The following is a 27,478-nucleotide window of genomic DNA, read 5'->3' on the forward strand; positions in this document are numbered from 1 at the left end:
TTTATTAGGCAATTTTGATGATTTTCATAATATCTATAAATGGTAAATAAGAAAAATCATAGAAAATGGGAAGTGGAAGTGTAACAGTTTTTTGCTGGAGTCTCAGCAGCTTTTCAGTTTTTTTTGCTTTTTGAAGGTAATGACTAGTTTGGAGGACCAGGATCAGAGATTCCCTTCATTTCATTCCCTGAGTTCATTTTTTATTTTTTTATTTTTTAATTAAAGTTTATTGGGGTGACAATTGTTAGTAAAGTTACATAGATTACAGGTGCACAAATCTGTATTACACCATCTATAAATCACATTATGTGTTCACCACCCAGTATCAGTTCTCCTTTTATCACCATATATTTGACTCCTTTACTCTCTTCTCCCATCCCCTATGCCCCCGTACCCCCTGGTCACCACTAAACTGTTGTCTTTGTCTATGAGTTTTTGTTTCTTTATTTGTTTGTCTTATTCCTTTGTTGCTTTCAGTTTTATATCCCACTTATGACTGAAATTATATGGTTTTAGACTTTTTCTCTCTGACTTATTTCACTTAGCATGATAATCTCAAGATCCATTCATGTTGTCACAAATGGTATATTTCATCTTTTCTTATGTTTATTCAATATATACAATATTCAATATATACAATATTCCATTGTATATATGTACCACATAGGCATTATTTCATCTTTTCTCATGGCAGCATAGTATTCCATTGTATATATGTATCACATCTTCTTTATCCAATCATCTATCGAAGGACACTTTGGTTGTTTCCATGTTTTGACCATCGTGAATAATACTGCAATGAACATGGGGGTAAATATATCTTTGCGGATAAATGTTTTCAGATTTTTTGAGTAGATACCCAGAGGAGGAAATTCTGGGTCAGATGATAGTTCTATACTTAATGCCCTCTATGGTCACTGCAGCATTATTTACAATAGCCAAGATATGGAAGCAACCTAAGTGTCCATCGATAAACAATTGGATAAAGAAGAGGTAGTACATATGCACAATGGACTATTTCTCAGCCATGAAAAGAATCAAATCTTGTCATTTGTGATAACAGGGATGGACCTAGAGGGTATTAAGCTAAGTGAAAAAAGTCAGATAGAGAAAGACAAATACCATATGATTTCACGTACATGTGGAATCTAAAAAAGAAAATAAATAAAAAGCAAAATAGAAACAGATTCATAGATACAGAGCACATTTTGATGGTTTCCAGATGGAAGGGGTTTAGGTCAATGGGTGAAAAATTCACAGTTATAAAAATTCACAGTTATAAAAATAGTCTCAGGGATTGCAGTTATAAAATTCACAGTTATAAAAATAGTCTCAGGATGTAAAGTACAGCATAGGGAATATAGTCAATAATATTGTAGTAACTATGTATGGTTGCAGTTGGGTACTAGACTTATTGGGGTGAACACTTCATAAGTTATATAAATGTCTAATCTCTGTGTTGTACACCTGAAACTAATATAATATTGAAATGCAGCTGTAGTTAACAAGTAAAAAATTATTTAAAAAATATGTCACACGTTTCCCCTCCTGTTCATTTATCAGGTATTTATTGAGCACCTGATATGGGCCAAGCCCTTTGACAACATTGAGTAAACTTGGACACAGTTGATAAAAATATACAGGCTCAGAAATATAGACTCAAACTTAGAGAAAAACATGAGAAACGTTATATTACAAGCCATAAAATTTCTACCTTTATCTGTAATTTACATTTTCTTATGCTTAAAATTATGTCATAAGCAGATTTTCACTTATCATCAAATACTCAGGGAAAACTTGTTTTTAGTGGTACATAGTAGTCTACCATATTTACGCGTATGTCTCATGATTCGTTTAACCTATTCTCAAGTAATGGGCATTTACCTTGTTTTCATTTTTTTCACTATCAGAAATAATCCTGCAATAATAATTAAAACTTATTCTTTCAGGGGACTGCTTACATTTTATTTATTTTTGGAATAATTTCAATCACTTTCATAATGGAGGTAAAGATAATTAAGTGCATACTCATATAATCACACCAGTAAAATGGTAAAATTCTAAATTATTGAATCTTAGAGCTGAAAATCATAAAATTAATCTAGTTGTAACCCTTATGAGATGACAGAAACACATCTAAGTATGGCTGATGTTCATCTTACTTCTGCCCCCAAACCCAGTAATTGTTAGAGCATTTCATGAGGCTATACAGGTTATTTTTAGATAGTTCTTATCATTAGAACATTCTTTATATTTAACTGCATATATCACTCTCTATATGCTATTCAGCATTTCCTATTGAACAACAAAAATAAGTATATACTCCTTTTTATGTGACAGCTTTTCAAGTTTACAGATGACTGACAAGGTTGTTATGTCATAAAGAGTACTTATGGCACTTCATAAAAAACAGTTAACATTATTATATTTGATTATGAATCAGTGAGTCTGAGTACAGTTTGCCTACTGTTGATGCTATAAATAATCACTTTTAGTTGGTTTTGGTAAATAACACAGACGTAATCATTCTGCTTCAATGTGAAGTTATAAAAATCAATAGAAGGGGTATCAAAATGAATTGCTGCCACCAAAGAATGGAATCTATTCTTTAATGAGTAGGGGAAAATACTGAATTCTTGTATGAGACAAAATTGTATAACTTATTGAATGTGATTACACAAAGCCTTGCAAGTCATTTAAGATAATTCCATCTAAATTAGAAGAGGCTCGTTTTTCTTGGTAAATGTATTCAAGTCAATTTAGCTCAGCAGTCATGTTGGCAGACCCAAAAGCTGTGGGACACTCAAAGATGTGTAGTGTACAGTCTGACAAGACATGAGCTCCTGCTTAAAATAACATTTCTGCAACAACTTCCTACTGGTCTCACCTTTCATTCTTGCCTTCCTTCAGTATATTCTCCATACAGCAGTATGATGGATCTTTTTAAAATGTGATACAGATCAAACCACAACTCTGCTTACAGTCTAACATGTCATTCCAGCTGGCTTTCTATTCTGATTCGTTGTTGCCTATGCCTTACTTGTTAAATATATTTTTGAATATGATCTCTTGTTAGGGCCCAGTTTCTCATTCATACTAAACTGAGAAATGGCCACAACTTAATATCTTGAAAGGTCTATCTTCTGGACAGTAAACTTTGTCTTAAGACGAGAGAAGATGCTGCATTCTGACTTTCATATGCAGCACAGTTTCCTATAAAACAAAGCAGAAAATATTTGGAAGCAGAGCTCATACTTTCAAGGGTCAGGGCTGTCTTTCTATGCTCATCTTTGGGTGTTTCATTTGTATCCAGGGCTAAGGTACTGCATCCTACTTTCCTGGGGCTTTGTGTGTCTTGGGTGTGGGTGAAGAGCAAGGTATGACAGAGACACAGGACTGGGTAGGTTGGCACGGCCGGATTACCACAGATGCCTGTACCCAATGCTACCAGATGTCGAAGGCACAGATACTGATACATTTTCAGTTATGATGAATAGTAGGTAATGTTAAAAATGACACATTTATTTGAAACTTTCAATTTTGAGTTCTCTAAAATTATTTTGCAAATTTGAGTAATTATATAAAATTCCCAACAAAAGATAAAGTAGTTTGATCAACCCTAGTTCACTTACTCACATTTGTGTTACAATCGGTACAAATATTCATACTGTCAATGAATCATTCATGGATATGTAATCATATAGCTACTGTTAGAAACCTTGGTCATCCACATATTAAATTTTCTGTAATGGATTTTGACATATCTACATGCAGGTGAACACATAATTTGTTCGTCTGTATCCTCCAAAGGAACCCTAATCAATAGGTTCTTTTGGAAGGTCATGATTATTCCACAGTGATTCTGAATTGATGTGATGAACTGTCCGGTTATAAAGGGGTGCTAATTAGTATGATTATTTATTTATCATTCTTTTTTTACTTACCATTTATCATCTTACTGATCCTGAGCTGAACACTTAACTTGTACCATATTTAAATGTCATTATAGATTATGTAAATTCAGAGTTAGAAAAAAAATCTTAACTTATTGAAACTTAGTCCAGGTGGGAGGAATCCTACTCGGGATTCTCCTTTATAGTGTCCTGACCCATGGTTGTCCTGGATTTATGTGAACAGTGAAGAAAAAAAGAACTCTCCACTTTCAATTTAGATCAGTCTATTTCCAAACAACTGTAATGATTTTTTTAAAAACCACAACATTAATTATATGGGCCCTCAATTGATTTCCCAAGATGAAAATGGACTATCTGTGTGAATTCATGTCTTCTGGGAGTCATGAACTCAAATTATCTTCACTGCTATACAATGAATGTATTGAGTAAAACAAGCTGGGTCTAAAGCAATGTGGAGGGGTGGGGACTGTGGTTAATCTCTTTAATTCTATGTGACTAAACAAAATGCGTATGCTATATTATTCCCTTCCCCATCAGTTTATCACCTCTCTCTCTCTCTACTTAATATTTCCATTAGAATACGTCTTCTTTACCCTCTCTAATTATATTTTATGAATGACTTGGTGATGACAAGTGCATAGAGGCTGCTTTCTCTTTCTAGAAAAAATGATTCCACTTTTAGAATTTTCCACATGATGATCTCTTACACTCTTTTTTCGTGTTAAGTTGTAACTAAGGAGAATTGTGTCTCCTAGGAACAATCCAAGGTTCCCTCTAGAAAACTTGTAGAGGGAAGAGTGTTGTTAAAAAGTTACAAGTTTACTTTAACAAGCTTGACGTTAGACAGTTGCAAGCACATGGGATCCCATCCCTATGTAACCTATTTGTACCTTGGTATCCGAGAGAAGTAGGTCAGTCAACTTTTAATGATGTCCTCTGAGATGTAGTTCTCTGCTTTGGTGTAAATATCAGACTGTGTTTTATATTCCCGTGAGAGAAGATTATGAGACTATGAGACAACAAGTAGAAAAGAAATGTCTTCCTTGGCTGATTGGCCTCTTTTGAACCATTGTGTTTTATATGATCAGGGGCCAAATACAGCCGAAAATTGTTCTTTGTCTATTTGCTAAGGAGATGGACAGGAAGATCTTTTACCAATCAAAAAATTGACATATATGATTGGGTGATTGAAAGTGTATGAATTTCGGGGTCTGTTTAATTGTGGTCTAATCTTCGTTGTGCCACTTCCTAGCTGTGTGATCCAGGGCCGTTTGTACAACTTTTTTGGACTTCACATTCCTTTTATTATATAAACACGTATATGTTCAGGGTTTTATGAGGATGGAAAGTATCTGCAACACAAGTGATGTTTACTGTGTTCCTTTGCCTGAGCTACAGAAAACATTAGTCACTGAAGTGGTTGCTTCATTTTAATTCATCCGTATCGGGGAAGAGGGCTTTTCTTTTCCCATTTCTCTGGGAACCTCATGGATGTTGTCCAGAGATAGTCATAAGAATTTCCTATCTGGGCGCAGTAAAATCATTGCTCTTCTATCTCGGTTTAGAGCCCTACTGAGCTTACGACAACTTTGGGCACCACTGTTGACTCTCCTTCCTGCCCCACAGGAACCGTTTCTGCACCAACTGGGTCCTAGTCCCTCTTCTCCACATTAGTATCTCTGATAATCGCCAATGTCCTTATCGCCGATTTCCTTTCTTTGAGTTAAGATATTCCCTTGTAGGCCTTTTGTGATCTTGGTGACTATGCCTCGCCATGCCTCTCTATGTCTTGCAACTTGCTTCTCTTTTTAGTGGTTTCTACTTTTTTCTTCCCTAAAATGTGAAGGACAATTAGTAATGGTTGCTCTGCTTCTTCATCTACTGCAGAGATATTACCTATAATATCTGCATCAAAAATCATACCATCCATAGTATCAAATTTAATATCCATCATTAGTGTTTAAATTTTGGATCATCACATAATGGCTAGATGCCATCTACCTGCTGATGCGCTATCACCACAAGCAAACCTGGTTATAGTGGAACGCTACCTATTCCTCCAGCTCGTTAGTTTTTCAAAACTAAGATCCTTTTTGTAGAGTGAGAGCAGTGCTATAAAGTGTGGGTGAATGAGCTGCTACATTTAACCCTCTCAATAAATAGGAAAACTGAGGTTCAGAGAAGTTGAATTATTTCATAGGCTATAGATTAGTAAGGTAGATGTGAGCTCCGGTCCAAACAGCATGACTCTACATCCAGTCTCCTAACTAGTCATGTTTTCTGCCTCTCTCATACACTGAAAATTCATGAACCTAAAAATTCGTTATCTCTAAATTGTATCACACTGAAAACCTGTGACCCTAAGTTTAGTTAGCAGTTTTCTGGTTGGTTAAAACACTTGGTTTTGGGTGATTATCGTCTGCTAACTGTAAGTACGTGGATATCAATGAGTTTCTCAGGAGGATGATACAACACTGGGTTCAAGACAAAGTCTAAGCATTATTCACTCTTCTCCATGGCTTTTGCCATAATTTTTGAGATGTTAGTCATCCTAGTTCCATGAATACACCTATATATCCAGTTAACAGCTTTGGAGAAATTCTGAGGTTAAATTCTGAGGATAGCTTAACTTTCTTGCCCTCTAATATCTTTGAATTAATTTTCCTGATTCAGATGCAACTGGACCTCAGGATATTTCCCTTCTGACTAGAGGGCAGTAGAGAAAATCATGTCTTTAGAGTCAAGACTATGGTTTGAAAACTAGCTTTATCACTTAGAACCTGCATGATTTTCATTTCTGTGAGTGTCAGTCTCTTCATCTATAAATGGAGAGCAAGGAGATAATACTTTTCAAGATTATTGTGAAGATTTAATAAGAAATAACCTGTGAATATACAGCCCAAGCCTGAGTGTTGGCTCTGCCTTCAAATTCTATTGTTCCTTATCCTTGACTTCCTTTGCCTTTTGTTTCCTTCTCTCTTTGTGAAGAAAATTTCCTATAAGAAACTAAATGCAAACTTTTCCAATATCCAATAAATTTTAATATATAGTATTCAATTATGTTTCATTTCTTAGCAGGGTTGATCTTGAAAGTATGCTTTGCAAAGACGATGTCACAGCTATCAACCAATGAATACTTACTATAAGCAACCGGTATAGCTGTACCAGTGGGTGCCAGCTCACGCCTGGCCTTATGAGGTTTTAATTTTTTGTTTGCAGTTTTTTCTCTGAGCTATAAAGCAAAGCTGAAGTTTAGCCGCATACGTTACTATGGGCACACTGTTTGTTTATGGCAGGCATTCACTGTGATTTATTAGAGCACTTGCCATAGAAGTTGTTAAATATTTTGAATATCCTGGCTGCTCATTAGTCATTTAGAAGTGTGTTTTAATTATTTCAGGTTATGGAGTATTTAATTAATTACTTTTAATTTACTTGAAAGAATATGGACTATTTCATATAATATCTTGGAAATTTGTTGATTCTTGCTTTCAGCCTCATAAAATATCTATTTTTGTACATATTCTATATGAACTTTTGAAGAATGTGTGTTCCATGATAGTTGGGTTGTTAAGCTTGTCAACTGTTTTGTTCAAATCAGAGACTTCCCAGATCTTGCCTGTGACTTCAGATATTTCTATATTTCTGGAACTAGGTTTTCTCTTCTCTAAAGGTAGGGAAATATTAGATCCTTGAAGAGTTATCATGAGGATCCAAAGATATGATCTTGATAAATTATTTTGGAAACTACATGTACTCTTCTGAATTTTGTTTTTCATTCATTTATTTACTTATACATTAATTCAAAATTTATAGAAAGAGCATACTGTGCCAGGCACAGACTTAGGTAGGTGCTAGCTATGCATTGGTGAAAGAAAAGAATTATATTTCTTTTTCTCAAGGTCTAAGTCTTGCCTCCTCCCACATATGCATATTTCCGGCGCTAGTTTAACTACTCAGTGTTTTCCTTTCATACGATTATATGATTAGTATTGTTATACCATTTTAGCGTGCACTAAATAGACGTCCATAAACTACATTTTAGACACAAGAAAGCAACTTTAGAAGAAAGACAAATGTCTTACCCACGAACTTCTCTTACTCAGTTGTGTAGGAATATGAGTCTAACCAAATCTATTGCTTATCCTCTATCTGATTCACTGCATTTCTCAAGCAGAGAATTGCATATTTTATTGCTTTAAAAGATCCTCAAGACAAATACTTGACAGGGCTATTCATTTATCAGAAGTAAAACCTGAGAGACAGATTCAAACCTCAGAGGAGTTAGCACTGGTAGCTTCTGGTGGTTACGGGTTATAGAAAAGAAAAAATGAAGAACATGAGAAAAACAAACAAACAAATCAAAACAAAACTTGAAACCAGTACTGGAAGGAGCAAAGGAGATGCCATTATCATGGTGAAGAACCATGGTGTTGACCGGAACAAGAGGAAACAGGGAGCTCCCTTATGTTCATCCAGCCTTCCATTCTCTCTCTAACAACTCTTTTGGAAGAATTTAACAGACGCTAGCTGACAGAGAAGAAACGTGGTTTCCAGTGTACGAATCCTAACTCACAAAGCAGAGCATAGAAAATTGGGTTTGAAACTGAGAGACAATACTTTAATAGCATCTAAATTACTCCATAAAATTAAGGATGAACATCTTGCCTACTCTAAGCTTTATGGCCTATTAAAGTACACCCTACACTAATAATGATAAAACAGTCAATGTTTATTGGACGTTTAGAATGTTTTAGGCACTGTTCAGTTCTATGCATGAATTATCTTATTTAGTTTTATGAAGAAATAATAATTACATGTAAACAAGAAAATAAAATATTATGGGCTTACTTTTACAATTTATAAATAGTTAGTCTTTTACTTTACATTTGTGTTCTGTGTTTCCACTCTCATAGACTCCTCAAAGGGCTAGATGGGACTCAATTCCTTTGATGGCAATGGGGTTTCCATTCCTTATGCTGGCTTTCTCACAGGGCTGCCCTCTTCAAACAATAGGGACCATGTCAGTTTTGAGGCATCCTTTTTCCTGTCCCCCAATGCCTGATACCCTGTAGCTCTTTAGTTCATTGAACAACTTTACTTTTTCTCTTTTGCCTTCTATACCTCTTATTGCTGTTTTTTGTCAATTATCAGTTCTGTCTAGTTCTACTTTTTAGGAGCTGCGTGATTCAATGCAGAGTAGGAAAGAAGTCTTCATTACAATCTCAAAGTCCAAGGGGAATTCTCTGCTACCATGTCACCTCTATTTTATTAAGTTAACACATAAGGTGCATTACTAAGGGACGCTTTTAGCTCTCAGTCTCATTACATACCAAATCCAGAAAAGTTATGGTAGGTTGTAAACAAAACCTGTTCTTCTACATTAGAATACATATCACATTAAAAATAAAGTGTAGTACTTTAACTATCAAGGGAGTTATGGGACAAAATGCCAATATAGTTTATTTATATGATATTACATTGGATCAAGTTTATTTTTGAATAACCTTTGTTACCTCAATATGATAGATCTACATCTCTAGCTTTATACGTGATGTGGTTCATTCATTTATTCAAAAAATGTTTATTGAGCATGTATTATTGTTTTTCTTCTTTTGCTGTTTTCAGTTTTATATACCACACATCAGTGAAATCAAATGGTTCTCAGCTTTTTCTGTGTGACTTATTTCATTGATATTATAATCTCAAGATCTATCCATGTTGTCACAAATGACACTATTTCGTCTTTTCTTATGGGTGAATAGTATTCCATTGTGTATATATACCCCAACTTCTTTATCCAATCATCTATGGCAGGACACTTTGTTTCCAAGTTTTGGCCACCATAAATAAAGCTGCAATGAACACCGGAGCACGTATATCTTTACAGATAAAAGTTTTCAGAATTTTGGGGTAGATACCAAGAGATTCACTTAGTTTATGACTTTATCTGTCTGGCTTATTTTACTTAGCATGATAATCTCAAGACCTATCCATGTTCTCGCAAATGGCACAATTTCATCTTTTCTTATGGCTGAGTAGTATTCCATTATGCATATATACCACATCTTCTTTATCCAGTCATCTATGGCAGGACACTTTGGTTGTTTCCATGTCTTAACCACCATGAATAATACTGCAATGAACATAGAGGTACATACATCTTTATGGATAAATGTTTCAAAATTTTGGGGTAGATACCCAGAAGAGGGATTGCTGGGTCATATGGTAATTCTATTCTTAACTTTTTGAGGAATGTCCGTAGTGTTTTCCTGGTGGCTGAAGCAATTTGCATTCCTACTAACAGTATGCAAGAGTTCCATTTTCTCCACATCCTCACTAACATGTAGCTCTCTTTTTATTGATAGCCATTCAACAGTTGTGAGGTGCTATGTCATTGTGGTTTTGATTTACATCTTCTGATGATTATTGATGTTGAACATCTTTTCATGTACCTATTGGCCATTTGTATGACTTCTTTAGGAAAATATCTATTCAGTTTCTCTTCCCATTTTTTTTAAATTAAAATTTATTGGGGTGAGAATGGTTAGTAAAATTACATAGGTTTCAAGGGTACAATTCTGTAACACATCATCTATATATCACGTTATGTGTTCACCACCCAGAATCAGTTCTCTTTCCATCACCATATATTTGACCCCGTTTACCCTCATCTACCACCCCCTCCCCCTTATCCTCTGGTAATCACTAAACTATTGTCTGTATCTATCAGTTTTTATCTCTTCATTTGTTTGTCTTGTTCGTTTTTTGCTTTTTGTTTCATATCCCTCTCCTGGGTATATACCCCCAAAATCTGAAAACATTTATCCATAAAGATACATGAGCTCTGATGTTCATTGCAGCTTTATTTACAGTGGCCATGACATGGAAACAACCAAAGTGTCCTTCAATAGATGATTGGACAAAGAAGATGTCGTATATATACAATGGAATACTACTCTGCCATGAAAAAAGATGAAATAGTGCCTTTTGCAACAACATAGTAATCTTGAGATTATTATGCTAAGCAAAATAAGTCACACAGAAAAAAATCTAGAACCATATGATTTCACTCTTCCCATTTTTAAATTAGATGTTTTTTTGGGGGGAGTGGAATTGTATGACTTCTTTATATATTTTAAGTATTAACCTCTTCTCTGATACATAATTTACATATGTTTTTTCCCACTCCATAGGTTACTTTTACATTTTGTTGATTATTTCTTTTGCTATATACATGCTTTTTTTTTTTCTCTGTAAGGTTTTATTGGGGAAGGGGAACAGGACTTTATTGGGGAACAGAGTGTACTTCCAGGACTTTTTTCCAAGTCAAGTTGTTGTCCTTTCAATGTCAGTTGTGGAGGGTGCCATTCAGCTTCAAGTTGTTGACCTTTCAGTCTTAGTTGTGGAGGGTGCAGCTCAGCTCCAGGTCCAGTTGCCGTTGCTAGTTGCAGGGGCACAGCCCACCATCCCTTGCGGGAGTCGAGGAATCTAACTGGCAACGTTGTGGTTGAGAGGATGTGCTCCAACCAACTGAGCCATTCCGGAGCTCAGTGGCAGCTCAGCTCAAGGTGCTGTGTTCAATCTTAGTTGCAGGGGGCAGAGCCCACCATCCCTTGCGGGACTCGAGAAATTGAGTTGTTGAATTGAGGGTTGAGAGCCCACTGGCCCATGTGGGAATCGAACCGGCAGCCTTAGGAAGTAGGAGCATGGAGCTCTAACCGCCTGAACCAATGGGCTGGCCCAATGCAGAAGCTTTTTAGTTTGATGTATTCCCACCTGTTCATTTTTGCTTTTATTGCTTGTGCTGTTGATGTTATGTCTAAAAAATAGTTGCTAAGTCCAATGTCAAGGAATGTTTTTCCTGTGTTTTCTTATAGTAGTTTTATAATTTTGTTTATCTTTTCTATTGTTATTCTGGTCTCTATTGTATTGATTTCCACTTTGATTTTTGTTATTTCCTTCCAACTGCTAACTTTGGGCTTAGTTTGTTCTTTTCTAGATCCTTGAGATGTAAAGTTAGGTTATTGGAGATCTTTCTTTTTTCTTAATATATGTATTTAATACTGTTGACTTACCTCTAAAAACTGTTTTGTTTTTTAGCATCCCATAGATTTGGTTACATTGTGTTTCCATTTTCATTTGTTTCAAGATATATTTTTTATTTCTTGTTTGATTTATTTTTTTCTTTGACCCTTTGGTTGTTTGTGAGTGTGTTGTTTAGATTCCTCATCTTTGTAAATTATCCAGTTTTCCTCTTGTTGCTGGTTTGTAGTTTTATACAACTATGGTCAGAAAAGATACTTGGTATGACCTCAGTTCTCTGAAGTGCTCTGTTGTATGCTCTAACCAGGAGAATGTTCTGTATGCACTTGAGAAAAACGTGTATCCTGCTGTTCTTAGATGTAATATTTTAATATGTCAATCCATTTGGTTGAAAGTATGATTCAAGTGCAATATTTCCTTGTTGATTTTCTGTCTGGGTGATTTGTCTATTGGTGAAAGTGGCGTATTGAAGTCTCATACTGTTATTGTTTTATTATCTATTTCTCCCTTCAGATCTGTTAGTATTTATACAATATATTATTAGGTGGTCTGATGTTGGATGCATACAATTGTTATATTTTTTGATAAGTTAACTTCTTTATCATTATATAATGATCTTCTTTTGTCTCCCACGACACTTTTTGCTTTAAGGTTTATTTTATCTGATGTAACTATAGCTACCTTACATTTTCATGGAATATCTTTTTCCATCTCTTCACTTTCATCGTATGTGTGTTTTTAAAGCTAAAGTGAGTCTCTTTTAGGCAGCATATAATTTTTTTTTAAATCCATCCAGGCATTCTGTGCCTTTTAATTGGAGAATTTAATCCATTCATATTTAGAGTAATTATTGATATGTAAAGACTTACTAATCTAATTAATTGTGTCATAGCTGTTTTGGAATTCCACTGTTCCTTTTTTCTCCTTTGCAGCCTACCTGTGTATATTGGTCATTTTCCATGATGGTATGCTCTGATTTCATTCTCTTTATTTTTTGTGAATCTACTATAGGCTTTTCCTTTATGATACCATATGGCTTACATAAAAAAAAATATATATATATATCAGTCTGTTTTATGCTGATATCAATTGAACTTTGTATACAAAAACTCTAGCCTTTTACTCCTTCCCTTTTATGTTTTTAATGTACCAGTTTACCTCTATTTATATTTTGTATTTGTTAACAAATTATAGTAGCTATAGTTATTTTTAATACTCTTTTCCTTTAACCTTTATACTATAGTTAAACGGTTAACACACCACAGTATTACACAATTAGAGTTTTATGAATGACTAAATATTTACTTTTACCGGTGTGTTGTATATTTTTTTATGTTTTCATGTTATCAATCAGCCTCCTTTCATTTCAGCTTAAATAACTCCTTTCAGAATTTCTTGTAAGGCAGGTCTAGTAGTGATGAACTCCCTTAGCTTTTGTTTGTTTGGGAAAATCTTTATTTCTTCATTTCTGAAGGATAACTTTACCAAACCTTAGTGTTAATATCAACAAAGTAGCTTAATAGATTTTCCTAAAACATTTTAATTCATTAGCATGTTATCTACCTATCTGAAATCATGCCCCAAACTATCCATTCTGGACTTAAGAAAAAAACAAAAACCTTTTGTGGCCTTAAACTTATGGTTTTACCTTTGTCCCATAAATTTATTTACTTTATTGCCATCTGTATTTTTCATTACAAAAAGGATTGGTGATGACATTCTGCACAAACTTAACTTACCTAAAAGAATGAATATAAAGTAAGCAAAAAAGTTAAATGACAATGCATTTAATTCATAACAAATATCTGTTTGTGTAACTTATAATATCTAGATCATTTTTCAATTCTCACATTTTATTTTGGTATCTTTTGAATTTATAATTTCTTTCTTTGAATTTACTTTGATAAACATATTTTGAACTAAAAAGCTCTCACATTTATAACATTAATTTTGTAAACATTTGCTCCTGTCTCCAAAAGTTACACATGTAGGAGAATGTCATTTCATTTTTGAGCTTTAGTTCAGCTTCGGTTTATTTCCAACACCACTCTTAATTGGGTCTATGGGACACTGTCTCTAATATACCAAGAAGTTTCTCCATTGCATGGATCTCTCCATTCCAACTTTAAATTGCTATGGGAATTGGGGAACAATTACAACTGCTGCATAACAAATATTTACTCTTCCACATCTGTGGAATATGGCATTGTTTGTTGAACCTGACCTTCATTCAAAATGCTGACATAAATACTAAGAAGAAAGTAAGTGGTTCTTCTAGGAAGTCAAAATAACTTATTAGTAGAAAGGTAAATCTTCAATACCATCAAAGTGTATCTTTTCAATATATAGTTAAAGCTATTATTTAATATGAATTTGTAATGTGAATAATCTGATACAATCCAGGTACTAATTTATTATCACCAACATATAGCTCTGAATTGTTATTATTTCATTTACTTATATAATGTCTGTTAATCCTTGAAGCAATTTCCATATGCTATCTCATTATTTCGATACACTATCCCACAAGTAAAGTAAAGCAGGTATTTTTATCACTATTTTAAAAATGAGAAGATTGCACCTCCGTTTAGAAGCACAGATTCTCAAACCAGAGACTCATTTTAGTTCGAGGTAGTTTTCTACCATGCAAACCCATGTCATATGTATTCCAATGAGTACGGTAGTACCCCCCACACTTCATTTTGTGAGGATTAATATAACATAACTGAAAGTTTGAGTGTACAGTACATGTTAGTTTAATCAGAATCCCTAGGCTGATATTCTTTTCTTTTCTATGATAAGGGAAAGTGACTTATTTAAAATGATATTCATATATATGCACGGCATTTTCTTCATCCAGTAATTCCTTAACTTTTCATCGTCTTTTTCAACATTTTTAAAATAAAATATTCATAACTCTCAGTTCCAAGTCACTGTTTCCTTTCTGCAAATACCTCTTCTCAACTTTGTCCTAATGTTCCCTATTACATTCAGTGTAGGATCTCCATCTTCTCTATGTACAAAAGAGAGCATGGCTAATTGGGATATTGTTTTCAAAACAAGGAAAACATTCTCCTTTTCATTAATGTTTCATTAACTTCTTGTGACAGTTTGCTGCTCCTCCTCAATGAGTTGACTTCTTAGTTTTCTTCCTAGGGCTATCGCCGTGCTCTAGAACCCACAGTCTAGTATCCCATGATCAGAGACAACTAACTATCAGTAGTCGTGTGGGAGAGGAAAGATAAAGCTTTCTACCCAACAGAACATCATCTGATAAGGTTTTATGCAATAGTCAATTAATGTGTCATATAAGTACTTTCCTACCTCTGAGCTCTAAATATTTCCAGAGGTCCCAACAGTGGATCTGGCGGCCAATTTTAAACACGCCTCTGTTTTCTCCTAAGACACTATAATCCCAGGAGTGATTTAAAGTTGAATCTTTAAATTATACAGAAGGTAGTAACTTTTTGATATGTTAGACATGCTGTCTCAAAGACCTGATCTTACCTGACTTGTTAACCAGTATCTTTTGTTTTCCTCTGAAGTATTAGTTGCCTGATTATACAAATAATACTCAGTTATAGGAAATATGAGAAGTTTAAGAAAATCCAAAGGAAGAAATGAAAGTTATTCATAATTATAGAATAAATATTACTTTTTGTATATACCTGTTCATATTCTATATTTACATGCCTGAGAGCACACTGCATTTCTTGATTTATTATGTGCTTTTATAATTAACAGTATAGTGTATGTATTTTCCCCTATTGTTTTAGTAGGCAATTGTGATGTATTTCAGAATATCTATAAATGGTAAATAAGAAACATCATAGAAAATGGGAAATGGAAGTATAACAGTTTTTTGCTGGGTTCTCAGCAGATTTTCACTTTTTTTGCTTTTTGGAGGTAATGACTAGTTTGGAGGACCAGGATCAGACATTCCCTGTGTTCATTGTTTATTTTTAAAATTTTTTTAAATTAAAGTTTATTGGGGTGACAATTGTTAGTAAAGTTACATAGATTACAGGTGCACAATTCTGTATTACATCATCTATAAATCCCACTGTGTGTTCACCACCCAGAGTCAGTTCTTCCATCACTATATATTTGAACCCCCTTACCCTCATCTACCACCCCTTTTCCCCCTTACCCTCCGGTAACCACTGAACTATTGTCCATGTCTATGAGTTTTTGTTTCTCATTTGTTTATCTTGTTCTTTTGTTGTTTTTGGTTTATATACCACATGTCAGTGAAATCATATGGTAAAGACTTTCCCATGCTCATGGATTAGAAGAATCAACATAGTTAAAATGGCCATATTACCCAATGCAATATACAATTTAATGCAATCCCCATCAAAATCCCAACAGCATTTTTTAAAGAAATAGAACTAAAAATCATCAGATTTGTTTGGAACCACAAAAGACCCCAATTATCCAAAGCAATTCTAAGAAAAAAGAACAATGCTGGAGGTATCACACTCCCCCACTTTAGCTTATACCAGGGCAACAATAATCAAAACAGCATGGTATTGGCAGAAAAACAGACACATAGACCAATGGAATAGAAATGAAAACCCAGAAATAAAACCACATAAATATGGACAGATAATTTTTGACAAAGAAGCAAAAAACATACAATGGAGAAAAGACAGCCTCTTCAATAAATGGTGCTGACAGAATTGGAAGGCCACGTGCAAAAGAATGAAACTGGACTGCTATCTGTCACCATGTACCAAAATTAATTCAAAATGGATCAAAGACTTAAGCATAAGACCTGACACAGTAAACTGCATAGAAGAAAACATAGTTACTAAACTTATGGACCTTAGGTTCAAAGAGCACTTTATGAATTTGACTCCAAAGGCAAGGGAAGTAAGAGCTAAAATAAATGAATGTGACTATATCAAACATTCCCTGTGTTTAGAAGCCAATTTCCATTGTCAGAAGGTATCCCAATGCCCACTTTATAGAATGAAATGTGAGTGTAATGTACATTTTTTCTTTTGGGGTGAAGCAGACATAAGGAAGTAATAGCCAAAGCTGTGTGTGGATGCACAGCTCCAAGAAATGTCCAACACACTCCTTCCATTGCTTCCGAACTGTCCCCTCTAACTCCACTTACCTTCAATCAACTTTTGAGCCCCTGGCCCTGCTGTGCACTTCCAGGTCTTAGCGTTTTAACTCCGTTCACACTTAAGTTCTTCCATCTCTCCAGCATTGTGAAGACCTTAGCTGGAAGAACACAGTTCTATTTACATTTTAAGTGCATGGCCCTTTCCCACGTTTTGATGCCAAGTACGTTCACTCAGTGTTGTGAGGATTTACAAAGCTGTGAAAGACTCTATCTCTGGATCAGGGCAATAACAGGTTTTGGAAGAGCCTTTGGAGTAAATATGTACATGTGACCATTTGGGGAAATGGGATTTGTCACAAGTATTGATGTTTTGTTTTAGCAGGCACTAATCTGACAGGACCCAGATTTTAAACTTGTCTTCTCTGAGGTGGGCAGCAATTGAAATCTCTGGTCAGGTCTTGTCGTGAGCGGGATACGACTATCAAAGCAGCAGTCTCACACACGTTTGTGTCTTTCCTCAATGTCAGACTTTATTAGAATGAAGCCATGGATCTAGTCCTACTGACTCGGCTGTGATCTTCCTGAACTCTGTTCTCTGTTTCTATACTACAAGGCAGTAAGATTGACATTTTCCATCTGAATTTTAGTCACCCTGTCGTGGTGGTGACTTTGTCCTTCTCTTATCTTAAAAACTAAATGGGGGACAAACCCAGTTCCATTCCTTCTTACAAATGTTGGCTGCCCTCATTCATTTTCTGTATATTTGGCCACTTCAGGAAAGGTTTTGTTTTTGTTCTGTTTTGTTTTATTGTGGTAATAGCATTTATCATGAGATCTAACCCCTGTTAACAAATTTTTTTAGTAGGCACAATGTTGTACACCAGATCTCTAGAACTTACTCATATCAAATATCTGAAACTTTATACCTATTGAATAACAACTCCCTATTTACTCCTCTCCCCAGACCCTGGCAACCACCATTCTACTCTCGCTTCCATGAGTTTGACTATTTCAGATTCACCATGTAGGTGGAATTGTGGAGTGTTTGTCCTGTGCCTTGCTTATTTCACGTAGCATGTGGTCCTCAAGGTTTATCCATGTTGTCGCAAGTGGCAGGATTTCTGTCCTTTTTAAGGCTGAATAACATCCTGTTGTATGTATATGCCTTGTTTTCTTTATTCATTCATCCATCGATGGGTATTAGGGCTGTTCCTTCATCTTAGCTGTTGTGAAAAATGCTGCAGTGAACTTGGGAGTTCAGGTATCTCTTTGAGATTCTGATTTCAGGCGGTTTAAAAATTTTATTTTGCCTAGAGTTTATGGTTGTTATCTACAGGAGAGTTGATCCAAATGTTGCCATTATTGGAACATTGTATTTTATAGAATATGAACATTCTCTTTCAAATTTTATTTATTCCCACATCTACCGTGTTTTCCCAAAAATAAGACCTAACCAGATAATAAGCCCTAGCATGATTTTTTCAGGATGACATCCCCTGAACATAAGCCCTAATGCGTCTTTTGGAGCAAAAATTAATATGAGACCCGGTCTTATTTTCGGGGAAACACGATATGTTGTAAATGAAATAAACCAAAAAGCTCTTTTTCTTGTCTTTATCTGGTTATGAAATAAAAATAAAAGGATTGGGCAGGTTTTTTGCTAAATAGCACTCATAAGATGAGGACTATCTGTTCTTTGATAGCTTGGTAAAATCATATATAAAACTGTGTGACCCCAGGAACTACTAAAGTTCAGTTGGAGGTTAGTGAAAATACAGATGTACTTTTTCCCATCTAAGTTACTAGTCCCCTTGAATTTTATACATAGATGTCCTTTGGAATTAAGAACCACTGCTAGAGAATATACGTAGGAAAGGAATTTCTGTATCATGGTCTGTACAAATATTCATATTTGTTTTGTAATGTTTATTTTCAGTTTAACAGTTTTTAAAAAAAACATTGGTTTCTTTTGTTTGATTTTGGGGTATATATTCAATTTTACTAATGTTCCAACTTTGTACCCTAATAGAAGTGTATGAGGCTCCTTTTGCACCACATTCTTCTCAATACTTAGTATTGATCAATTTTTAAATTATTACCAATCTTGTCTGGTTAGTTTGGAGAAGCATTCTTTAAGTCTCACGTGACAACACATATTTTAAGGGTGTTGAAAATTATATGGAGTAGACATAGAACATACTCGGCCTAAAGATGTTTGCAGTTGGTTTTGTCACAAGGTTAGGTTCATGCAAATTTGCAGAAGGAAGCAGCATAGGAGAAGCCAAATGCTGGTACAGTAGGATAGTGAGGGCAGTTACTGCACATATAAACTCTACATGTTTATAAGTGGTTGGTACATCCCTGTGTAGGTACTTTCAGGAACCATATTTTCTATTGTATTCTGAGACCACTAGATGGTGGCATAGACTAGCTTTTTCTTCATCCTTTCTTGAGTACATACCTGTACATGGAATTCCGGGTTCAACTTCGCCTGATCTTGTTAATTTGCTCTTTAAAACGTTAATTCATACTCCCAGTGACAATTAATTAGATTTTATGTTTCTCCTGTCACAATTTGGTATTTGACTTTTTGGGAGGTATGCAATGTCTATTTATGTTATTTATTTATTTATTTATTTACTTTTTGATTACTTGTGATTTGATTGTCTTTTAGTATTTTTATTGGTATTGAGTTTCCTTTATGTTGTAGAACTTACCATTTTTTATCACATTGTGTGCATTTTTTAGAAATATTCTGGACTCTAATCCTTTTTTGTTTTTGTGTACTACAGATAAATTCTCCCATTTATGTCTAATACTTAAACTTTGTTATTTTTTTTTTTTTTTGTCATATAGAAGTTTTAATTTTAAGGAGACTGAATTTGTCATTGTTTTCCATGACATTTTTTCCATGTTGACTTTTTAAATTAAATTTATTGGGGTGACATTGGTTAGTAAAATGATGTGGATTTCAAGCGTACAATTCTATATTATCTGTATATGTATTGTGTGTTTACCACCCAAAGTCACATCTCCTTCCATTGCCATATACGAAGTTGTGACAATTAAGTTTGCAAACTTGTTGCAGCAATGTTGCTAACCTTTTTTGATATCAAAGGGATCATTCATTAGGAATTTGTACCAACTGGACAAACAGTTAACCAAGTTTACTATTTGGAAGTGCTGAAAAGGTTGTGTGAAAAAGTTAGATGACCTGAACTTTTGTCAACATGGCTCTTGTGTCACGACAATGCACCAGCTCACAGGGCACTGCCTGTGAGGGAGTTTTTAGCCAGTAAACAAATAACTGCATTGGAACACCCTCCCTTCTCACCTGGTCTGGCCCCCAGTGACTTCTTTCTTTACACAAAGATAAACGAAATATGAAAGGAAGACATTTTGATGACATTCAGGACACCAAAGGTAATATGACAACAGCTCTGATGGCCATTCCACTAAAAGAGTTTTAAAATTGCTTTGAAGGGTGGACTAGGTTCTGGTGTCAGTGTAGAGCTTCCCAAGGGGAGTACTTCTAAGGTGACCATAGTGATATTCAGCAATGAGGTATGTAGCACTTTTTCTAGGATGAGTTCGCAAACTTAATTGTCTGACCTCGTGTATTCCATTTACTGAGTTCCTTATTTCAGCTATTCTATGTTCATACCCAGTTTGCCATGTCATTCTTTTTTTTTTTTTTTTTTTTTTTTTTTTTTGGTAATTGCTTATTTTTGCTTTATGCCACTGATATTGTTTCATATCTCAGTAAAGATTTTTTTGCTCGTTCAAAATGTTTGCTCTCTTTATCCAGTGAATTCTGCCTCAGATGATCTCATGTTGTTCATTTTATTGTGTTTCTTTTATAATGGTTGTCACATTATTCTTCTCTTTGGAATTTATTTTCCCCTGAGGTACTTTGGTCAGTAGTGTGTACGTTATGAAGGAGAGGCAAAAGTCCAGGCCCTGACTTGTGCTACTTCTGGTAAGTTCAAGGTTTGGGGCTCCCCAAGGCAGAGAACCCATTGTACTACACTGTGGGTATGAGTAAATGTGTTTCCTCACCTGGAAACTTTGACTGTAAGGGTACTTTCCTTCACCTCTTTTCAGATACCATTCTTTTCTAAGTCCTTTTCTTCATTGATAAAAATATCCCAGCTTTTGTAGTGAGAGAAGGCAGAAGGTGGACACTCTCGTGGTTGGCTGTTTTGTAGAGAGTTGTGCCCTTGTAGTGAGATGTTCATGCTTAACCTCTTCTTAGCTCTGGACCACTCTCATATTATCTCATCTACCTCAGTTTGTAAGCGTTAGATGAGGTCACATGTAATTTCCCCATGGCAATGCAGTAGAGAAGAAAGAATTACACTCAAAACTACTCCCTCAATCCATTTCTTCTCAGTGGCTGCATTCTGTTTCCTTGAATTTCTTCCGGTTTGATTCTATTCTTCAGATTGTTATATTTCAAGTCCTATTTCTATGGCATTTTCATGTTTGGGGAAGAAGTCAGAAGATTTTGCTCCTGTGCTCTCTCCAGAATTAGGACTATATTACTTATATACTACTTTCATAAGAAGTTGTTTCTTGAATGACTAATTGGATTTAAAAGTTCGGAAGAAAGAAATAGCCCTCTTACCGAGACCTATCTTTGAACTGATTTAAGCTTTACATAACTGATCTTGTTTTACATAATTTGCTTATGAAACTCCTTGCAGTTACAGTCTATCTTCCATTTTGCATTGCAATATAACTTTTACTGTGGTCACATCAAAACTATTTAATTCATTTGTCCACAGAACGTTCATTAATGAGAATGCATGCTCAACATCTCCATTACGAGCTAGTATGCTGAAAAAGTACCTGCACACAGTCAACACCTCGGAGAACTGCTCTTCAAATTTTATTTGTTGAAGCACGTATTAGGTTGGTGCACAAGTAATTGCGGTTTTTGCAATTACTTTTAACCTTTTAAACCGCAATTACTTGTGCACCAACCTAATAGTACCATCTTTCATGGCGTATGTTGCTTCCCCATTGTTCAAGACTATGTTGCATCTTTTGCTCAACAACTTTTTAAAGATGTGCACTGACAAAAAAGAATGCTGTTATCAAATCTGCTTCCATTCTTTTTAACACTACACATGATGATGGCACTGTTTGCATGCTGGAACATCCATGTAAAATGATTGACTTCTTCAAGTTTTGATATGGATTCAGAAGATAGTCATGACAAGTGTCATAATAATTATCCACTTCAAGTCGGAACTTCCTTTCTTGTTTGTAAATAAAGTGTGGGTTGCTCACATCAAGGACATTTTTGATGCGGTCGCCCTGTATTCTGTCACGCCAATGTGGGTGTGACTGAAGGACAGGCAGGATGAGTTTGAGGTATTGTGTACGTATTTGAACGGAGGGCATGAGTGAGCAAACTCATAGTGACTGTGCATATGATTCTGGATTTTTAGAGAGGCCAGGGATACCAGTGTGAAGCTTATTCACTCTGAGACTCCAGGATTTAGAGATCAAAATAAAGGTGATTAGCAGATAATTTATTAAGAACAAAGTATCGTTTTGACCTAAGTATCACCGGTTACTATTAATATCGTGCTTCTCTATCAGGTATAGTCAATTCTCATTTCCAACTCTTGGCCATTTTACCTGATAGCAGTTTTAAATATTCTCTTCCCAGAGGGTGTAAAGTCAGAAGGATTGTTTCTGTTTTGTGAGTTACACTTCAGTTAAATTATATTAGCAACTTTGTTTTAAATGCTGCTAAGGGACGGTCATCCCAAAAATACTAGAACATTTCTAAATTCTATCCAGTCCACATTGCGAACTTTGAATTGCTTTTGGGATTGGAAGCATTCTCGAAGCAGCAAAGACTTGAAGTTGCTTTGGTACCCCACTGGCTGGTTCTTTAAAGGAAACTCTCATAGTGAAATGACTGTAAAGGGTCCCTACTTTCATCTTTACTGGAAGTCAGTTCTATTTTGCCAATGGTTAATTTGTTTTAACAATAGCAATGACAACTATTTGATATTAATGACAACTGAGAAGCAAATTGTTCTTCTTTTAGTTGTCTTATTGAATTTATTGAGATGGAATTTATGAGATAAGCAAACTCATAAAAAAAAGTAAGACTTCTTCTGTTTCTGGCATTTTAACATAGAAATACTCTATATTCCAGTGAAGTGGGGATACAAATAATTATAACATACTGCTAATGCTTAAGAATATTTGGAGCGACTTACCCTTCTTTGTTATGGGTATTTTGAATATGCAGTCAGAGGAAGAGCAGCAGAAGAGCTGTTAGAGCAGAAGCTGATTTCTGTGCAAGGAGAAGACAGTATGTATTTTCTCACACTTGGAAGTAAAAGTAAATCCCCTGTCATGTAAATTTCTTAGTTTATACATTTATTTATGGTTTGATACTAGATCGAGACATGAACACCAGAGTTTTTCTGAGATCAACTTGTCTTTCATTATGTGTATCAGACAGGATAGTTACCTAGATGTCCCAGTTTGTACTAAAAAAGACAAAGAGTAAAAATTTTATCTAAAAACGTTTTCTTTTTTCTTTCACAAGCATTGTTAATGCCTATAGTTAATATTCTCAGGGTATTGTAGGTATACATTGTTCCGCAAATTAGGAGTAACCAAAAGTCCTTTTTTGTAAAAATGTGTCTTTTCAGTTTGTTCTTCTAGCCACAAAAGTCTTCAAAAACTGAGGTTAAATTATCATTGAAGCAGGATTTACATCTATCATTTTATTTTAGTTATTGAGAACAATGATTATTGTTAAGGCTAACATATTGTGGAGAAAAAAATTGGTATATGTAATCAAACCCCTGGTGGCCAATAATATTTTACAAATTTTGGATTTGTTTGGTTAAAGTGTTATGGTGACATTGCCTTCAAAATAATTTCAAATTCATAACGTGAGATACACAATTCTAACCCAGTTGTATGTGTTCTAAATCTTTTTTTTTAAATAAGGACTTGTTTTTTGAACTAAAGCCTCCTTCATGGTATCTAAAAGTCTAACTGATCTTAGCTTAGAGAGTTGTAACATGTTCTTAGGCTATCTGTGTATCCAGTTACAGGTCTATTTTCCTCGTAAGGGAAGCCACTTAAGGAAGCAGATAACTCTTTTTTTCCCTTTTCATAGTTTTCTTTCATTCTTTCTCTTTCTTTCTTTCTTTCTTTCTTTCTTTCTTTCTTTCTTTCTTTCTTTCTTTCTTTCTTTCTTTCTTTCTTCCTTCCTTCCTTCCTTCCTTCCTTCCTTCCTTCCTTCCTTCTTTCCCTCCCTCCCTCCCTCCCTCCCCCCTCCCTCCCTCCCTCCCTCTTTCTCTCTCTCTCTCTCTCTTTCTTTCTTATTAATTTCATGTGTAAAACAATATCATGATTAGACATTTGCACCCCTCACAAAGTGATGATCCCACCAAGTCTACTACCCATCTGACACCATACATAGCTATTACTGTACCATTGGCTATAGTCCCTATGCTGTACTTTACATCCCCTGGCTATTAGTCACAGGATGCAATAACTCTTGCAAACACTGCTTCAACAGATCCACATACACTCTAGCTGCTGCAGAATTCCTTGTGGTGAAAGAAAACATTAACATGGGAATAGCAATCAGTCTTCTGTGACAAAATTTGTCCTACTGGGCCTTTCTGGCTACCCAGAGCTTGAGGCCATTTACTGTGTGCTGGTCCTATGTATGTGCTTGGTGATCCTGCTGGGGAATGGAGTCATCATTATTGTAAGCGTCTGTGACTCCCATCAGTGCTCCCCCATGTACTTTCTCCTCAGTAACTTATCATTCTTGGGCATTTGCTGCACCAGTTCTTCTAGTCCCCTATTTCTCAGCAGCTCTTAACTTCAAAGGAAACCATTTTCTTCTCTGGACGTGGAGTGCAAACATCTCTCTCCTTTGCTATGGGAGCCACAGAGTGTGTCCTAAGCATGTTGGCATTAGACCGCTGTATGGCCACTTGTAACCTCGAGATTCCCCATCATTCTGGGCAAGGCTTCATATGTGCCCATGGCTCCTGGATTGCAGGGGGTGTCAATTCTTGTCACAAACCTCTCTTGCAGTGCAGCTTCCTTTCTGTGGGCATAATGTCAGTAGACATTTTACTTGTGAAATCTTGGCTGCCTTAACATTAGCCTTGCTGATATCTCCATAAATGTTATTAGCATGGTTTTTGCTAGTATGATTTTTCTTTGCATTCTTGTTTCCTCTGTTTTCATTATCTCCACCATCTTGAGAATTCCTTCGGCAGAGGGAAGGTGCCAAGTCTTTTCCACCTGCTCCACTCACCTAACAGTGTATATATTCTGTGGAACCATCCTGTTCATATATGTAAAACCCAAGGCTGAAGACTCTTCTGGTGCAGACAAAGTACAAGTCACAGACAAAATCATCTCTCTCTTCTATGAGGCCATGACCCCTATGTTTAATCATCTCATCTATAGTTTGAGGAACAAAGATGTGAAGGCAGTTGTGAAGATTATACTGTGTCGGAAATGCTCCTCAGAGGGAATGTGAATGCTATTTTTTTTTTTTTTAAATTCATTTACTCTGAACACAGGACTAGTTCTTACTTGGAGGTTCCAAAATAAATATGAGCATTGGTGGTACCATTAATTCCTGAAAGCCATTTTTCTGTTCCTGGTACTTAAGTGTGAGATAAATCGAGTACCTACCTTTTCCCTTCATGACTGGATTAAGGAGAAAAGGGATAGAAATTTATGGGTAAAAGGATTCTCATCCAAACCACCCACCTTCTCATGGATAGCAGAATTTAGTTTAACTCAGGAATGATGAGTTCTATAATCTTATGTAAAAGGAACTACCATTTTACTAGCTTAACCTTTTATCCTCTGTGTGCATCAGTTTTATAGTCTCATATCTTTTTTTAGGAAGATACAATAGAAATTGCCTTGCTAAGGTCAGAGTGCTGTATGAACTCAATATTAAATAATTCATAATAGATTAGTCTTTGATCCTTTAGAAGGAACGGGTGAGCAATTTAGGGGGTTAGGTACCTGGCCTGTGTATATTTCATAGAGAGACAAGAGTAGAAAAATGAAGCTATTTTTCCTAGGGCTGATTTCCTTTTGGCTGCAAACTGCAAGCAGGCTTCTGTGCAGAGGTATCTGAGGCAATGTAAGAATTTGTGCAGACACTCCAGCTGATGGGGAATTTTTTTTTTAATTTATTTTTTAAATTTATTGGGGTGACAATTGTTAGTAAAATTACATAGATTTCAGGTGTACAATTCTGTATTACATCATCTATAAATCCCATTGTGTGTTCACCACCCAGAGTCAGGACTCCTTCCATCACCATATATTTGATCCCCCTTACCCTCATCTCCCACCCCCCACCCCCCTTACCCTCTGGTAACACTAAACTATTGTCTGTGTCTATGAGTTTCTGTTTCTCATTTGTTTGTCTTGTTCTGTTGTTGTTTTTGGTTTATATACCACATATCAGTGAAATCTTAGGGGTCTCTGCTTTTTCTGTCTTACTTATTTCGCTTAGCATTACACTCTCAAGATCCATCCATGTTGTCACAAATGTTCCTGTATCATCTTTTCTTACCGCCGAATAGTATTCCATTGTGTATATATACCACAGCTTCTTTATCCATTCATCTATCAAAGGATGCTTTGGTTGTTTCCATGTCTTGGCCACCGTAAACAAAGCTGCAATGAACATTGGAGCACATGTGTCTTTATGTATAAATGTTTTCAGATTTCTCCAAAGAGGACATACAAACGGCAAATAAACATATGAAAAAATGCTCAACATCACTAATCATCAGAGAAATGCAAATAAAAACCACAATGAGATATCACCTCACCCCAGTCAGAATGGCTATCATCAACAAGACAAATAGTAACAAGTGTTGGAGAGGCTGTGGAGAAAAAGGAACCCTCATACACTGTTGGTGGGAATGCAGACTGGTGCAGCCGTTATGGAAGGCAGTGTGGAGGTTCCTCAAAAAATTACGAATAGAATTGCCATATGACCCAGCAATCCCTCTCCTAGGTATCTACCAAAAAAATCTGATGGGGAAATTTGATCTATCTTGGGTTTCAATGGAAAAGCACTGGTATTTTTGAGTGAAAACCATTTTTTTACTCTTAAATGACTCAAAAAGAAAAAAGACTTAGTTTTTAAAGAACTTGCTTGCACAGTTTTCTGAGAACATGAGGATAATGGGTCTAGAGTGTCACAAATTAGGTATTTTTGCAGTTGCATGAATTTCCTTAGAATATGAGCTTTCCATGCATTCAATCATTTTTCCTTATTTCAATTATGCAATCAAGCAGTCTTTACTGACAACCTATTTTATCTCAGGCATTGTGATAACTGTTGGTGATACATCAAAAAACTAAACAACATGGAAGCAAAAACCAAAACATGATCAAG

The 27,478-nt window shown here is 35.5% G+C and overlaps 1 protein-coding gene and 1 pseudogene across 1 annotated transcript in view; one reads left to right on the forward strand and one right to left on the reverse strand.

Moving 5' to 3' along the window:
- The window catches only part of OR13D1 (olfactory receptor family 13 subfamily D member 1), a 37,582-nt gene that overhangs the window by 6,292 nt on the left and 3,812 nt on the right, over positions 1-27,478 (reverse strand).
- Positions 22,255-25,585, forward strand: LOC141571237 (olfactory receptor 13C7-like; annotated as a pseudogene).

The sequence above is a fragment of the Rhinolophus sinicus genome, chromosome 16 (assembly GCF_057876585.1).
Source record: "Rhinolophus sinicus isolate RSI-liver-muscle chromosome 16, RSI-T2T, whole genome shotgun sequence".
Taxonomy (NCBI): Eukaryota; Metazoa; Chordata; class Mammalia; order Chiroptera; family Rhinolophidae; genus Rhinolophus; species Rhinolophus sinicus.